This window comes from Epinephelus fuscoguttatus, linkage group LG5 (genome assembly GCF_011397635.1).
Source record: "Epinephelus fuscoguttatus linkage group LG5, E.fuscoguttatus.final_Chr_v1".
Lineage (NCBI taxonomy): Eukaryota > Metazoa > Chordata > Actinopteri > Perciformes > Serranidae > Epinephelus > Epinephelus fuscoguttatus.
In genome coordinates this window covers 43,144,366-43,157,259 of record NC_064756.1, presented here as the reverse complement: position 1 = coordinate 43,157,259, position 12,894 = coordinate 43,144,366, and the positions used below count along the sequence as shown (strand labels likewise).

Sequence of the window (12,894 nt, the reverse complement as noted above, 5' to 3'; positions counted from 1 at the left end):
TCTACAAAACCCTGGATCATGTCCACTTAGTTTTTTTTATGCAATGCTAATGTTTTTATAGGTTTTGCTTCCCACAATAGCCGTGCATGACAACTTTATGGTATAGTTTTGGAGAAGTATTGTCATTATGTCATATGAACTATAGTTAAGAAATGGTTTAGGGTGGGCAACTAAAACAGTTGGTTATGGTTAGGGACAGGTCATAGCTATTGATGACGAATGGAAATTGCAGGTGTTTAATGGGATGTAACCCCTGGTGTACTGCATGAAAAATATGACACCCACATGCTCATCATCCACCCTGATCTCAACACCCTTAATTTTTGCTTTGCTACATGGAGAGCACACAATTTACTGCATTAGTACTGAACTTTGGTGTTGGGTATATAAATCATGAGGTGCAGAATTGTCTAATATGGACTGAATTCCTATGGATACTGGGCTGTGTATTGTGGCCTATCTGCCTGCAATTACAGATGGCTGAAAACCACTGTGTGTGTCTCTGTCTTGCCCAATGGTTTGCTCAAGATACAATAGTCATCAGACTTAAAAGTATTCCATAACTCTGAGCCCTAACCATTGCTACATCCATGAATAAACATGAGGGGAGAAGTTGTACACTAAACTAGAAATTAGGGATGCACCGAATATTCGGTAACCAAATATATTCGGCCGACTATTGCAAAAAAACACACATTCGGTGGAATAAGTGAAAAGCAAGGCCAAATAATAGCGGCGTGTTTTGATGATGCAATCAAACAGCGCGCTGTGACGGATGGATTAAAATGTCGGCAGTGTGCCGATATTTCAAAGTGTTGGAGAGTGATAGAAGAAAAGTGGTTTGCAAAGAATGTAATACTGAACTATCTAGAGTAGTGTTGCAGGGTATCCTGGTATCAACGGTAGACCACGGTACTTAACACCAAGGTACATATGATACCATAATGTTGGAATACCGTAGTACTACGGTACCTCAGGTACCACTACTGTGGGATAAGTTCAAAGTCTAATTGCAAAAGGGTGAGTGTCCATGCGCCGTCCAATAACGGCGCGCTGGCCACCTGGCACTCGATATGCCGCTGCAGTAGTTTGTATCCAGTGACATTTCAGGTATTAGCTGAGCTGTTGAGTATCCTTAAGCAGTGAAAGTTATTATTAAGTTATTTTTGTTTATATATGTTACAGTGATTTGTTTTCTACCACAGAGCTCTACGGTGCGAGCATTTTGCTCACATTTGCGACTAAAAATAGTTTTGTGCGAGCAAAAGAAATCATTCAGGAGCATGCTGTGCAAGTACAGATTTCAACCAGCACAGGGCTTGACGCTAACTTTTTTTCCCAAGTTGAAAAAGTAAGGAGTGCACAAAGAACTTTAGGGGCACAATGTAAATTGATCAAATAATGTGTTTTCCGTAATAAACGTGATGCAAAAAGACATTTACAAGCAAAATTATTTAATGAATTTGTATACAAAATGTACAGAAAGGTAAAATCATCAAGTTTTGAAAAAGTAGGCCTATTGCAATTTAATTTTGTCTTTAATTTTATTATCTTATATTAGGGGTGTAACGGTACACAAAAATCACGGTTCGGTACGTACCTCGGTACACAAGTCACGGTTCGTTTTTTTTTTTTTTTCGGTACAGTAATGAAAAAAATAGACAACTATTAAATATGTTTTACTTATTGGTAACCTTAAACATAGCACCACAGCAGTTAACTCTTTTTACCCAATTTTTGAATGAAACAAATAATAAAATAAAATCCTGCTTTTTCACATTGTTTGAACGAAAATAGAAATATAAAAGTGAAAAATAAAATCCTGCTGTTTTTTTTAAACACATTTTTTGAATGAAAAATATAAATATAAATTTCTGCTTAAACAGTTTTACTCAATAAAAATAAAAAGTATAGTGCAGCTGGTCAGCTTTAAAGCCTGCTCAGGTTCAGTTTTACTAGGAGCTCACTTAGCTTTCCCACTTTGTTAAAGTGCAGTCAACAAAACATGCTTATATCTAAAGTGCAGCTTAAACAATTTTACTCAACTCCAATGGCGTTGGTTATTTCTTTAGCGCGATGGTCAGGGAAATGCTCTTTCTTTTTAAATGACGATGATATCGTAGTTTGCACCAGATTACTTTTTCTAGTCGTGCCGGTTAACGTTCAAACTCGGGTGGTGTCGCTTTAGATGCGTTAGCATGTTAGACGTGTTTCCAAGTACATACCCGACCGCTGTTCTGCGGTGTCGGCACACTGCTTTTGTCTTGTCCACTTGTTTATTTCCATCTTCGTATTTTACCCTGAAACCAAAGTAGGGATGCACCGAAACGAAAATTTGTGGCCGAAGCCGAAGCCGAATATTATTAAACGCTTGGCCGAATACCAAGTACCGAATACTGAATATCATTGTTTAGTTTTTCATTAGTTTTTGCAGATGAACCCCCTCCAGATTAGTGTTGTCACGGTACCAAAATTGGGACCCACTGTGCGATACCAATGAAAATATCATGGTTCTGAGTAGTATCACGATACCACAGCGAAAATGAGGCAGATGTGCCTTTTGTCATTTATAAAAAGATAAATCACTTTTCTATAATACATCAATGATATTTCAATGGAATAAATTACTTATTGACTTATTCATACTTCAAAAACAGCATCAATAAGTGATTAACATAGGGGGGATCAAAATAAAATAAATAAATAAAATAAAAATCAACCAGCCACCCTCCTCCCCTGATAAGTCCCTTCATAAGTAAAGAACAGTCCCTAAAGTGCGGTGAGGTTTGTGAGCCGTTACTGCCGGAAAGAGAGAAATGTGAATGGCTCGTTTCTCCTCTGACACATCACGTAGCCTACCTGTGTTCGGCTGGCTCGGCTGTTCAGGTACTTCTGGGCAGTCATGACACCAAGAAGAGGAAATTATTGGAACAGACTTCTCCGTCGCCCGGTAAGCTGATGGCCGCCGTATTTGACAGGAATACATTAACGTTACTGTCTGTGTCTGTGACCCCCGTTCAACCCACAACCGATGGGATTCGCCTTTCGTTTCTGCTGCTGGTTGAAATCTGTAGGCTGCTCGCACAGCGTGCTGAATGATTTAAGCCTGTTTTGCTCCCTCAAAACTATTTTTAGTCGCAAATGCGAGTGCCGTGACGGGCGGTTCGCCACACTGCTGACATTTTATTCCGCCCGTCACGGCACGCTGTTTGATTGCGTTATCAAAACGCCGCTATTATTCAGCCTTGCTTTTAACTTATTCCACCGAATACCGAATACGTGTTTTTTTGCAATATTCGGCCGAATATATTCGGTTACCGGTTAACTAGATATTTTAAATGGTTCGGCTCGCAAAAACGGAATTAAAATAAAACAAAGTAAAATAAAATAATATCCTGCGCCCAATAATTCGGTACAGGGTCGTGCCAAACCGAAAGTCGCGTACCGAACGGTTCGACACAAATACGCATACCGTTACGGCCCTATCTTATATATATTATCTTTGCAATATGATTATCTTATATAATGTTATTACTATCCTAAAACATTCTCTCCAGGTCCTCTGAAACTCTGCAGTTTAAAACCTCTTTCACACAGAGCTTTCGCAGCGCCCACCGCGGGGTAGGGCGCAGAGGACAGGATTTGGAGTGTAGGCTTGTTCAGGAGCTACAGCTCCATGGTGACCGCTTCCGGGTCTACTTCAGGCTCTTCTCTGCTATTGGACGCGCTGTGCCGAGGTGTCGTCACAGCGTGTTGTGGTGAAGTTAAAAAAATTTCAATTCAAGCTGCAGGCTGCGCTCAGCTCGGTAGTACATACACAATGAATGGGTTTGTCGGCAGAGGTCTGCGCTTTGCACGCTCTGTGTGAAAAGGGCTTTATTTCCACCCTGCCCAGCAGCTGTACCGTGGCGAACGGTCCCTAAGGCCTCTACACATGATCAGCTGTAAAACCACTTTGCGCTGGCTGTCCCATTGTTTGTCTATGGAGAGGGCAGCAACGCCTGACAAAGCGGCACCGCTCTGATTTTCCGCCCGAGCGCTGCGCTCAGAGTTGAAATTATTTGAACAACGGGGAGAACGGAGTAGGCTTCCCTGGAGATCCACCCGGTCCATCTCCTCCACACTTCGACTTATTTCCACGCTGCCGACAGTGGGACTGTGCCGACAGTGGCTTGGAAAACAGCCCATAACCGTGTCACACGGGGAAGAGGGAAGGCTGCTGGAGTTCCTCCAACATTTGTGGTTAGATTATCATATTTTTTTATTGACAAAATTATAGGCTGCTTCGGCTGATTTTTTTTATGCGCACATGTGCCCCTAAATATTTTTTACAGTTTGCACACACCTATTTTTAGTTGCAAATGCAAGTGAAACGCTCGCACTGTCGAGCCCTGCAGCAGCAGAAACGAAAGGCGAATCCTGCCAGTTGTGGGTTGAACGGGGTCACAGACACAGACAGGAATGTATTCCTGTCAAATACGGCGGCCATGTGTTCCGCGGCGCAAGATAACGGCTTACCGGCGACCGAGAAGCCCAGCTCCAGGTCCAATAATTTCCTCTTCTTGGTGTCATGACTGCCCAAAAGTACCTGGACAGCCAAGCCGTGGTGGCACACAGGTATGTGACGTGTCAGAGGAGAAACGAGCCATTCACATTTCTCTCTTTGTGGCAGGTAATGGTCCACAAACCTCACCGCACTTAAGGGACTGTTCTTAACTTGTCAGGGGAGGAGGGTGGCTGGTTAATTTTTGGTTAATTTTTATTTTATTTATTTATTTTATTTCGACCCCCCCTATGTTAATCACTTATTGATGCTGTTTTTGAAGTATGAATAAGTCAATAAGTAATTTATTCCATTGAAATATCATTGATGTATTATAGAAAAGTGATTTTTCTTTTTATAAATGACAAAAGGCACATCTGCCTCATTTTCGCTGTGGTATCGTGATACTACTCAGAACCGTGATACTTTCACTGGTATCGTACCATGGGTCCAAATTTTGGTATCATGACAACACTAATCTGGAGGGTGTTCATCTGCAAAAATGAATGAAAAACTAAACAACAGTGATCGGTACTCAGTATTCGGCCAAGCATTTAATTTTATTTTGCTTCGGCTTTGGCCACAAATTTTCATTTCGGTGCATCTCTACTAGAAATTGCATTTTCTGTAGAGAGCAAAAAAATCCCCTGTGACCCATGTCTCTGTCTATTATGATTTTTTTTAATCAAATGAGGTTTTATATTTGTAAAAAAAAGAAAAAGAAAAGTGATTCAGAACTCATCATTACAATGTAAAGTCTATGGGCCAAGCAGGAAATCACATGTAGAGTCAGCAGGAGAAACACTACTGCATATACTCAGTGGACCTCATACCACAGAGATAAACCCAGAAGCTAGAAACATGTTTGGGCGTATGTGCCGGGCAAGCAACTCAGTTGGAATGAATAGGCACCATCATGGCATCTGGTGTCTAGCTATTATTATAAATCTATGGGTCCTAACTTCGAAGGAACAATTGAAAGAAAAAGCAGAAAAAGCACAAAATGTGCATGTTCAGTGCACGTACACATTCAGTAATATGGCTTGAAATACTTGTAAAATACATCTAAATCTGGCCTTTTTCCACGAAGAAACAGTCTACTGGAATAAAAAATCACTGAGGTAAGGGTCAGGTAAAACACTGAGTGAAAACACTTGAATTAGTCTGAGTGAAGTGCAGCCACTCTACCTAAGGAGTGGTCTGATTATTTGAAGGGACAGAGAAGTCTAAACCATGAGACAGATGAAATGTTACTTTGAAAAAGTGATGATTCAAAAATGCTACTAAACACAGTGGTAGTAAGTAGCAGAACGGGTGTAGTAGTAGCAGTAGTAGTGGTTTAGTAGTAGTAGTAGTAGTAGTAATATAGTGGAAAAAGCAGCCATGGAAGTATAGTAGTAGAGGCAGTAGCAGCAGTAGTAGTAATAGTTTAGTAGTAGTAGTAGTAGTAGTAGTAGTAGTGGTAGTGGTAAGAGCAGTAGTAGTAGTAAATTAGTATAGCTATAGAAGGGACAGTAGTAGTAGCAGCAGCAGGAGTAACAGTGGTTGTAGTAGTTTACAAGTAGCAGAAGAAGTGGCAGTAGTAGTATATTAGTAGTAGTAGTAGTAGTAGTCGTAAAAGGAGAGGAGGAAGGCTTTTCCGTAGACAGAGAGAGAAGAGGAAAGGTGAGAGTCTAGAACTGAGAGTAGGGACTTTGAATGTTGGGACTATGGCAGGAAAATCTAGAGAGTTGGTTGACATGATGCAGAGGAGGAAGGTGGATATACTGTGTGTTCAGGAGACTAGGTGGGAAGGTAGCAAGGCTAGAAATTTGGCAGCAGGGTTCAAGCTGTTTTATCATGGTGTGGTTGGGAATAGAAATGGAGTAGGAGTTATTCTGAAGGAGGAGTTTGTTAGGAATGTTTTGGAGGTGAAAAGAGTGTCAGATAGGATGACGAGACTGAAGCTAGAAATTGAAGGTGTGATGTTCAATGTTGTTGGTGGTCATGCCCCACAGGTAGAATGTGAGTTAGAAGAGAAGGAGAAATTCTGGAGTGAGTTAGATGAAGTGATGCAGAATATCCCTAGAGGTGAGAGAATGGTGATTGGTGCAGACTTCAATGGAAGTTGATGAGCCATGATGAGGTGTGCTGTAGGTGTGACAGAGGAGTTTAAGGTGGAAGTGGGACTGCATCAAGGATCAGCTCTGAGCCCCTTCTTGTTTGCTATGGTGATGGGCAGGTTGACAGATGAGTTTAGACAGGAATCTCCATGGACTATGATGTTTGCAGATGACATTGTGATGTGTAGTGAGAGCAGGGAACAGGTGGAGGAAAATCTAGAGAGGTGGAGGTATGCCCTGGATAGGAGAGGAATGAAGGTTAGCAGTAGCAAGACAGAATACATGTGTGTGAATGAGAAGGACCCAAGTTGAACAGTGAGGTTACAGGGAGTAGAAATAAAGAAGGTGGAGGATTTTAAGAACTCAGGGTCAGCAGCCCAGAGCAGAGGTGAAGAAACGTGTGCAAGCAGGCTGGAACGGGTGGAGAAAAGTGTCAGGTGTGATGTGTAATAGAAGAGTACCAGCAAGATTAAAAGGAAAGGTGTATAAGACGGTGGTGAGACCAGCGATGTTGTTTGGTTTAGAGACAGTGGCACTGAGGAAAAGACAGGAGGCAGACCTGGAGGTGAAGATGTTGAGGTTCTCTTTGGGAGTGACGAGGATGGATAGGATCAGGAATGAGTACATCAGAGGGACAGCTCATGTTAGATGTTTTGGAGATAAAGTCAGAGAGGCCAGACTGAGATGGTTTGGACATGTTCAGAGGAGCGATAGTGAACAGCCGAAAGAAGAAGAAGAAGAAGTAGTAGTAGCAGTAGTAGTAGTATAGTGATTGAAGCGGCAGTAGTAGTGTAGTAGTAGTGGTAGTAGTAGCAGCAGCAGTAGTAGTTTAAGCAGTAGTAGTAGTAGTGTCAGTAAAAGCATGAGTAGCAGCAGTAGTATTCGAAGCATCAGTAGTAGTGGTAGTAGTACTAGAAGCAACAGTAGTATTAGTAGCAGCAGTAGTCATAGACAGGTATCAAACAGGCGGCCATCAGTTCCCCAAGGTAGTCATTGATTTGAATTGTAAAAATTGTTGAAAAAAGCTCAGTGTTTTAACTATGCAAGCACACATGTTTTTAGGAAGCAGAACATTTTGACATGTGAATGTTTTCTGTAGCTCAACGTGTACTGGACGAGTAGTTGACCAAAAAACATACAGAATTGGAATAGTAAATATTTGGATAATGGTAGTCTGAATGCTGCTGATTTAGCAATGACATTAATTAAAGGCGGGCTTTAGTACATAAATCAACACTTTTCTATGGTTGCCTCCATGCATGCCAGCATTCTGTTTGACTGAGAAACAGGCACTGATGAAATCACACTTTGACTTACAGACTGCTCTGGTGAAAGCTGCTGTGAACACAATGAGTTTCATCTTCTGCCTCTCGAATAGCTGTTCAAATTCATAGGGTAGTCTTGGTGCTAGTCTAAAAAGCCACTGTATGGTTTACTCAGGGGAATCAATGTGAGTTTATTGTCATAACCTTTTCGAAACAAAAGCTCAAGGCACAAATACGTTTATTGACGGCAAAGGGGGGGGGGGAGGGGGGCACAAAATAACAAGGAGAGGAAGGAAAATCAAGGTGAATGCTGAAATTGCATTTAATAATGTGGACCGTGATCAAAGGACTGACTTTGCTGATTTGCTGCCTGCTCACTGACATGACATGTAATAATGAAGTTACTTTCAAGGGGACAAAGACAGAGGACAACTATGCCAACAGGAGATAGGGAGCTAATGGAGGACTAATGGAGGACTTTTAATAGGAAAGAAATTGTTCCCCCAATTGTAGTGTAATGAGTATCACCCAGACAGCTGGAGTGAATGACAGACATGTGAGTGATGTGACCTTATAACTGACAGCTTAGATGAAGGAGGCGAGGAGGAATGAACTGCTGCTACAGTGCAGGGAGAGAAAGCATAAAAGCGATAGATAACAGAAATGTCTGCAAAACTAATAAAATGAGATGCTGAAAATACTGACAAATGTGACCTTTCTCACTTCAAAGAGAAAACCATTTGATATTACTCAATATAAAAGTGCCAAAGCAAATCAAGAGAACATTTAAAAACATAAAATCTTGCTATGAAAATATTGTCTCTGTGTTCATTGGTAGAGATACTGATGTAACCTCACAGAATGGGATATACTAGATTTTAATTTTGTAATTACCTGCTTACTTTTCACAGTACTATATATGCTGCTGATGTGTTTGTTTGTTTATTTTAATTAATTCCATATCCATGCGCCAAGATGCATTTATAAAGAAAGGACAAGGACAGAATGAAATTTAGACACCATTTTTTCCCATTTCCAATATGGTCATACGATACACAAGTCATTTAAGATGCATTCACATCAAATCAGACATTACAGCAGAAATGCCAGTCCTCCCATTCATCTGAATGTTGGCAGTGTATCTGTGCTGTGGCGGTGGGGGCCACAAGATATGGTGATTACCACAGTGGCCTGCTGCAAAAAGTTGAAGTAGAATCAACATTCAGAGAAACACAACCAGACATCACTCTGCAGTGGCCAGTCACTTAACTGTCAGTCAGAACGGAAGACATCCGCATTCCACAGGAATAAGTACTACAGTCTCTTTCTATCATTAAATATTAGAATGAGTGAAAGCAATAAAGTATGTAGTAACAGCGTGTGGGTAAGAAGACCACTCATTTTGTTCATGTATGAGCAAACTCACCATGGGGTTCAAACCCCCTACCCTGGATCTGAACCAGGAATCCTCTTGCTGTGAGGTGACAGTGCTAACCACTGCACCACCATGCTGCCATGTGTCTTTTGTAGCAGTAAAGATACTACAGTAATAATAATTAAAAGTAAATATCTTTTAAGCCGACATGAACAGACGAATACTCAGTTGCTGAGATGTGGAGACTGGCTTTCTATAGTTAGTCTCCACAATCCACTCCCCCACAAATGGGCCATTTAAGTGATACTCCCACATCCCTTTAGCTAACTGCTCACCACAATGTCTGATTTGGTGTGAATGTAATCTTAAGGCCCACAAAACCCAAACCCACTTCAGAGAACTAGTGGGGACGAAAGCTGCCTGCTGTGTCCCCTGATGGCACTAGGTCTTGGCCAGAAATTTGCACATAAACACACTGTAAAGACTACAGCTTACAGCCAACTAGCACGTACGTTCTACGCTCGGGTGAAATGAAATAACTCTCCACACAAGCATATGGCGGTCATCTGTTAGTTGGCCAGTTAGCACATAAACAACACATCTGAAAGAACAGAGCAAATTTACCGAGCGCTACTGAACAATAACATAAACCATCAGGAAACATTTATGCTGAAGAAAAATAATCTTACCTCATGGAATAAGTTGTTTTTTTCTCACCCCCTGTTGAATTTAGCTGATGCGCTCTGCCATCACCAACGCTGATTCCACATGCTGAATCCACCACAAAAAAAAAAAAAAAAAAAAGCCGGTGGGGGCCGACAAGGGGCAACGTTATGGGATGCACCACACCAGCTAGGGCGACAGACATTCATTGATGGCCCAACACTGACCGACAGCCAACCGTTGGCTTGGTGTGTCAGGGCCTGTACACCTGGCTAAAATCTGATTATTGTGCTGGCCAAATCACCTCCAGAGTTATTTGGACAGATCCCAGTCTGATCTGCCTGTATTTACATGTATAAACATGTTTTTCCATTACCTTAACCTTAAATAACTGAGTGTGTGTGTGTGTGTGTGTGTGTGTGTGTGTGTGTGTGTGTGTGTGTGGGTGGGTGGATGTATGTACATACTGAAATGTAATTTTATTCACATTTCAATGATTTGTTGTCACCCTATATACACTGTAGGCAAGGCTTTCTCCCACCCATCAGTTTGTGAGAGAGAAAAGAACTGCCTGAAGATCTGTAGGTGGAGGATTGTGCTTCCTCCACTTGACAGTCCAGTTAAATGGGTCAGCAGCCACCCAGTGCTCTCATAAATCCTCAGTATTATGGTCCAACCTTTATCCACCGCTGCAACATTAATTTCCCTGTACTACCCACATAAAGGAGCCACTTATGGTAATTGCATAACAGTTATTTCCATGTGTGCAGTGGGTCAAGAAATTGTCTTGATGGTAAATTTATGCACCTAGATATATATTTTGTGTGAAGCTTTGCCCCAATTCACCTGTAACTGTGGATAGGATAACAGAACAGAGGTGTGGGCTGGAGGCTTATGATTAATAGTCGAAAATGAATGTCATTACTTAAGAACAAATGTGACCAAAAATTAGATTTAAAAAAATCTAGCTTGACTTTGGCTTAACACCAATGACTCGTAATTTTACGTGGATTATAGTTTGTTGACGTGGAATGACCTGATATCTTTTCCAGTCCCTGAGATTATTGATTAAAAAGAATGCAGTAGCTCAACTCTGTTATGTGGAGGTATCTTTTAATGCCTCCGCACTTGGCATTATATTGTTGAGTTGTCCGTACATATGGGCCAATGTCTGTTTCATTCTTGTGAATCTGATATCTCAAAAATGCCTTGAGGAAATTTCTACACATTTTGCACAAATGTCCACCTGGACTCAAGAATAAACTGAGCCTGATTTTGGTGGTCAAACGTCAAGGTTACTGTGACCCGGTCAGTCTCATTTTCGTTAAGACATTATCTCAAGAACACCTTAAGGGAATTTCTTCAAATTTGGCCCAAATGTCCGCTTGGACTCAAGGATGAACTGAGTCAGACTAAAATGAATGTGATTACATGACAAGATTTTTTTTAAAAAATCTATGTTGACTTTCACCGAACACCAATGACTCCAGTTTCACTTTAATCACAACCATTTGACATGGAATAACCTGATATCCTCCCCCACTCCGTAGATTAAAAATTAATAAGTGCGCAGCAAATCAACTTTCAACATCGTTCTGACCACAGCCCATCACTTAGGGCAAAGAAGGAGGTGAAGGTGTGTTAGTTCAAATCATCAGAAAGACTACAAATGAACTTCAGATTATCACATTCAGTTATAAAGACTTTTCTGTAGTTGGCAAAACAGATAGAAACATGCAAATCATTCAGCTCTTACAGAGCTGAACAATAGCTGTTACAGAAATAGCACACCAAGACACACCAGATAAGATTGATTTTTAAGGTTTTCAGGTTTATGTAAAAGTAATAAATACCCACTTTTAATTTACTATACTATTACTCTTATTTTAAACATTTAAAATGCCAGTAAATTTGGGGAGACCTATAAAGATTTGTTAAAAGGGATACTTCACAATTTTTTTAACAAGTTTTGTACCATAACAATGTGTGTATTAATGTGAATGAACGCTGTTAAACTTCCTTCCATCCTGCCAGCACCCAGATCCCCCTGCTCGTTTTGTGTCATTCCACAGATTTTCACTGGCTCTGGGGCTGTTGTTTGAGCTACAGAATCTACTTCCCAATTTTTGTATACTTGCCACCACCACATACACAAAGAGTATAAAAGCAGATTAAGAGAGAGAGCTACCCCCCCCCCCCCTCATACTCAGACCAAACTCAGATCTAATGGTAAAAAAACATATTTAAGCTGACTGTTTAACTGTAACACAAGATTGTTTGGTAACAGCCGTATTGTATTTGGATGAGTAACTCACATTACGTCACCAACCAGCAGGGGCATTTATTGGTCTGGTGCTGTCCAGTGCACTCTGGTAGATGTTGGTTTTCTACCTCTTGAGCAAAAGTGAATGCCACAGCCGTTTTTCTTTGTTATCTCTGGTCATGTAGTACCAATTTGACAGCATTTGCATCTGTCTACTGCATAGATGGTCATGTTTAATGAAAAGACCATCTCTCCCACAACAAAATACTTCTTTAAGACTGAAGACACAAAGTTCAGGACCTGGACCTGACTTGGGTGTTGTTGGTCTTCACCTGGGACTCAGCACTTAATAGTCAAGACTTAAGACGAAGTGATTTTCCCGCATCTACACTCAAATGAAGCACTTCTTAATGGAGCACTCCCCAGCTGGCGCCGCATGTCAATATGATGTCAGAAAAATGTTGGACTTGTTGGACATATGTTGAATTTTGGTTAGAGTGAAAATCGGGTTGATATTTGAAATGTCTAATGACTGTAGAATTTCATGGTGTTTCATTGTAATGTTTTGCAGACGTTTGGTTTTGTTTTTCCTATACCTTATGACTAAATGCAACCTCTGTGAAAATTCACATTCACAAACTCCATGTAGGCCATGTTTAAAATGTTTTTTTGTTGTTTTTTTT

At 40.9% G+C, this 12,894-nt stretch overlaps 1 protein-coding gene across 6 annotated transcripts in view; it reads left to right on the top strand.

The window, feature by feature from the left end:
- Positions 1-12,894, top strand: part of fat3a (FAT atypical cadherin 3a) — a 391,610-nt gene that overhangs the window by 311,731 nt on the left and 66,985 nt on the right. The window lies entirely within an intron of this gene.